This window comes from Malus sylvestris, chromosome 11 (genome assembly GCF_916048215.2).
Source record: "Malus sylvestris chromosome 11, drMalSylv7.2, whole genome shotgun sequence".
NCBI classification, from domain to species: Eukaryota; Viridiplantae; Streptophyta; class Magnoliopsida; order Rosales; family Rosaceae; genus Malus; species Malus sylvestris.
The window spans coordinates 15,666,568-15,672,162 of record NC_062270.1 but is presented as its reverse complement, the minus strand read 5'-3'; positions in this window follow the sequence as shown (position 1 = coordinate 15,672,162).

Below are 5,595 nucleotides of genomic sequence, written 5' to 3'. Positions count from 1 at the left end.
TTGGAGCCTCAGTACTAGGCAGAACGCCAGAAGGAAGAGGCATTGAAGGTTGATCATTTGAAGCTTCATTACACGGTACAACCCCAGAAGACGAAGGCAATAAATGTCTTTAGAACAAACCCACAAACCTCTGATGATCAAGTAAAATCTGACCATCAGATTCCTGTAGCTGGTCAAGCTTCCTCTTCATGTTTGTAGTCATGTGCGAGCCTGTGCAACTGTTTATTTTCATGCTTGAGTCCTCTGATCTCCTATTTGAGACTTATCACTTCAGCCGCCAATGATTCAACTTGACGGGTTTGAGCAAATAAGCGTTGGGCCATATTAGACACAGAACCTGCACACTGAACATTGAGAGCCAGAGAATTCTTAACAGCCAACTCATTAGACCGTATGAAAAGTAGTATGTTATCTTTGTGAGTGAAAAGGTTCCTGGCCACCACTGCAACGGTCATATCATTCTTCATAACAGAGTCCCTAATGGTAAGAGGACTAGTAGGGGATATGAAGGATGGGTGCCATATGTTGTCTTGAGAAGGCATGGTTGCCTCTTCACCAAAGTTCAAGTCAAAGCGACGGTCGGATGGGCTAGACATTCTCAGAAATGATGAAGGAGAAATGAGGTGCAATAAATCTCTGAAGTAAGGGAAAAATTCCTACAAGCAATAACTCTCTGAATGTACTTCTTGCACACAATTGGTGCCCTTATAAAAGAAAGGGCGACAGGGTCGTTGGTTCAAAAATCGAAGAAGCACCACTTTCCACACGCAACATCAGCTCCTCGAGTACCACAAAAAACTTTGCCAAAGATCTCTAACAAAGGTTAGACACATAAATTTTGAAGGTCCAGCTACGCTACTATTACCCACAAGGGTAAATGAATAGCATCACTGCTTGATAACTAGAAAGTCCCAATGTGTGTCAACCTCCGTGCTCTGTGGCAAGGCAAATTGGCAAAAATGCCCAAACTTTGCTCACATTCGAGAAAACACTCCCAACAAGATTGCTTGCTCAAAAATTGAAGAGGCACCGTTCTCCGAATCTCGAGAGCCAGACTCCCAACAGGATTACGTGCTCAAAAATCGAAGAAGCACCGCCCTTCGAATCTCGAGAGCCAAACTCCCAACAAGATTACTTTCTCAAAAATTGAAGAGACACTGCTCTCCGAATCTCAAGAGTCAGACTTCCAACAGGATTGCTTTCTCAAAAATCGAAGAGGCATCGATCTCTGAATCTCGAAAGCCAGACTCTTAACATGATTACTTTCTCAAAAATTGAAGAGACATTTCTCTCTGAATCTCAAGAGTCAGACTCCCAACAGGATTGCTTTCTCAAAAATCAAAGAGGCACCATTCTCTAAATCTCGAGAGCCAGATCCTCGACAAGATTGCTTGTTCGAAAACCAAAGAGGCACCGCTCTCCGAACTTCGAGAGCCAGATTTCCTTGGATAAAGCTTGTTTGCAATCTTCACACGCAATATCAGCTTTCCAGATACCACAGACCACTTTTTCAAAGTGCTTTGACAAAGTTAAAACATGTGAACTTGCAGCTCCCACTACATTGCTATGACTAAGAAGGGTAAAGGAATAGCACTACTACTTGTTGTTAGGGAGACTCCTATATATGTCGACATCCATCCTCCACAGCCAGGTAGACCTGCAAATAAAAAAAATGCTCAACTTTTCTTCACATTCGAGAGGGCACTCTCAGCAGAGTCTCTCGAAATACTCAGCTTCTTTTCCTCCGGATAATACCTCTGCAAACAAGCCATACCAAAGCAAGAGTATCTCATATCATCAGGGTTAAAAGCAAGAGTATCCCATATCATGCTTTTTCCCTACCTTTTCCTTGGGCCTTGTTCTTACCTACAAGACAATGAGAAAGAGAGCAATCAGTCAGCACTTGGAATCAAGCTTCCAGTCAGGAACTGACTGCCTGGAACCCCTTGCCTGATTACTTACCTGGCATTGCTCTTGAGTACTCATCTTCAACATCTGATGCTTCAAGAGAAGATACCACATCTGCCTGAGGAACAGAAAGGGCAAGTGAGAAGGATACAAGGAAGCATGTGGAGACAAGCGTAACAGAACACGTGCCGATACATTCACTACTTTGTCAACAGCAAAAGTATCCCATATCATCAGGGTCGAACGCACTCCAGATTTGATGGACTTGTTTTGACCCTCAAATTCTTGAGTCAACCTTATACCTTGGAGGAAACCAGAAAACCCTCCAGCCCAATTCAAGAATACGCCTGTGGAATGTTACTTCTTCAAAATCAAAAGTATCTCATATCATCTCTTCTCCATTTGCTTCTCCTTATCCTTGTTGTTGTTCACGACACAAGAAGAATGAGAACAATCAACCGGATGCTGAAGTCAAACCTCAGATTTAGGTTGCTTGCTTGGAAGTCTGATTGCTTACCTTGTCTATTACCTCCTTCGGCAAATCTCCTAACTCGGTGACTTGGGGGACTCTTACTATAGGGTTTGTATCGCACTTGACCAAGCCCAAAACTACAAGTAAGCTTCAAGTGAAATTGATACATTACCTTGTGCATCTTCATCGGTTAAAGATACCACCCCTGGACGGAGGAAAAGTACTTCCAGAGAAGATGCCACATCTACATATGAGACAGATAAGGCAAGTGAAAATGATACCACACTTTGGTACTTAGAAGTTTCGTGATTACTCAATGGCTTGGATATTGCAAGTCCCCAACCGAGGAGCTTCCGTCCCGAAACTACTGAGCACCGATCAACGTTATACCATCAAGGACCCATAAGAGTTTCCCTCCAACCAGGAGGCCAATCACAGCGCAACAAGTGTCGACATCAGAAGCCAATCATAGCGCGACACGTGTCAACATCAGAAGCCAATCACAACACAACACGTGTCAATATCAGAATAGAACTAGAAACTCTCTTTTATAAATAAAGATTATTCTCTCACAATATTTCCTAATGTCATTTGTACTAAATCATTCACTAGTACTCACTAAATTCACTAAATGAGAGCTTGAACCTATGTACTTGTGTAAACCCTTCACAATTAATGAGAACTCTTCTACTCTGTGGACATAGCCAATCTGGGTGAACCACGTGCATCTTGTGTTTGCTTCCTTGTCTCTATCCATTTACATATTTATCCACACTAGTGACCGGAGCAATCTAGCGAAGGTCACAAAATTAACACTTTCTGTTGTACCAAAGTCCCCACTGATTTTGTGCATCAACAACTAGCATAAAGAGAAGATCAGCATATATATCAAAAGAATTATCAGTACTTTGAAGAAGCAGAAGTTTTATCTTGGCTATCTTGAACATCCTTCATTTATTCGTAAATATAATAAAACAGAAGTGCAACATAAAGTTTTAGAAGCAAAAAGAACAATAGATCAAGTTTTAGAAACCTTGAGAGAAGAAAGAGAGTTTTTAAGAAACCAGTTAGTCGTAACTCTAGAGAAAAGTAGACTGTAGTTTATGATAGATTATCTTGATTTAGAAATTAGTGAAACTCAAAAAAGAAAAATAACTTTAGACCAAAATAGTTTAGTTTGTTATTTTCCATCAAGAAAGCATAATCATATTTTGCATAGTGAAGAAAATCCACAAGCGAATAGTATTGTAGATCTTATTATTAGTCAAGCAGAAAATATAAAATTAGAAAATAATAAGCATCATCATTTGTTAAACCAGTTGTTAGAGCATTTTCAAAAAAAATCCATAAAAATAATTAGACAAAATTTAGATCATATTACATCTCAGTTAGAAGATAATAATAAAAATATTCAAAGGTTTCCTAGCAAAAGAGAGATAAAAGAGCTTGTTAATCTCATAGATAGCAAGCCAAAGTAAGTAGAACTTAGGTCATTAGAAATAGTTGAACAACTAAAATTAGAAGTTCAAAAAATTCAATTAGTACAAAAGGAGTTGAGTGAACAAGTAGATAAGTTGCATAATAAAATAGATAAATTATTGGTTTAATGACAGATTCTAGAACTAGTAGAAAATATATCCAAGCTTTGAAAATTTGTGTATTAGCTTAATGTATATAGGTAAAGTGTTTGATAGGTATAATCATAAGTTTAATTTAGAGTTTCAAAATTTAGTTCAAACATTTGGCAGTAAACATGTAAATATGATAGAAGCAAAACCCGTAGATAATAGTTTTTTAGAAGGAACTCAGTGGACATTGCCTAATTTACAAGTAGCACCAAATAGACAACCAGATAAAGTACAAATATATGAAACTAGTACAGGTCAAGCAAGAATTAGGTTTAGTAATTATAAGCAACTAGAAAAAATAGAAGAGGATGAGAGTGAAATCGAAAATGAGAGTATACATATGGCTTTTGATAATTTAGATATTAATTTAGTTGAACAAAATTTTGATCATATAATAGATAAACTTATAGAAGATATTGATCATTTAGATGAAGAACAATATTTGGAAAAATATAAGACATATGATTTATGACTACATAAAATTTCAGACGAAGAAATGAAAAGTTTCATCTTAGAAATAGGAGTAGAACACATTTTAGGATCAAAAGAATATAATAATTTATTAGAATTGAAAGTAGAATGTAATCCAGCAGAAGAAAGTAGTACATCAGGAGTAGAAAATCCAGGACACGCAAGTAGAACTGATCAACAATTTTTTAGACCAACAAATGAACAATATAGTGAAAAAGCAAAAGTAGACTATATGGAAGAAAGTACGCTAAAACCTAGAAAAAATAGCGTTCCATATTTGAGAGGGTTAGAACAAATTAATATAGCTGGTAATATATTAAATTTAGATAATGTAGATCCACAAGATTGGGAAAGAACGATTGAGAGATGGGAAAAAGGCTGCGTACACGCAGCATTAATGTTAGATTTTAGTAATTCACAAAATATGTTAGATTACTTTGAGCATACTTTGGATGGTTTAGTTTTTTATTATTTCCATTCATGGATAGTTCAAAATCCAGAACAACATCAGAGAGCTAAAACACATTTTAATATTGATGGTTTTGTTACTTTGATTAAACAAGAGTTTTTAGATAATAATAGGTTACATGGCAGAAGCGAACAAGAACAAATAAGAGCAATCAGAAATTTAGAACAATTACAAATTTGCAATTTACAGTACATAGCTGAGTATACCACAAATTTCTTTAAATATTTAGGAAGAATAGGTAGAATTAGTGATATGAATTTATTAGATACTTATATGACAAAAATAAAAGGACCAATAGGTGAAAAGATTTAGAATGAATGGCAAAAACATCTGAAGAAAATTGATATTGCTATAAGACCTAGAATTCAACATGTATATGATATACTCATACAAGAGTGTAGTCAAATAAAAGCTAAGAGACAAATTAGGAAACAATTTTACATGTGTTGTAAAAATATAGATTTACCACAACAGTATGGTTGCCATAAGAAAAAGCATAAGAAAATATACAAAAAGAAATATAAGTCGTATAAACCCTACAAATAGCATAAGAATTTCAGCATAAGACCTCAAGAACATATAGGAAAAGAAAATATATTCCAAAACAATTTAGAAAAAGAAGTGGCAGACCTTGGATTAGAAAATAT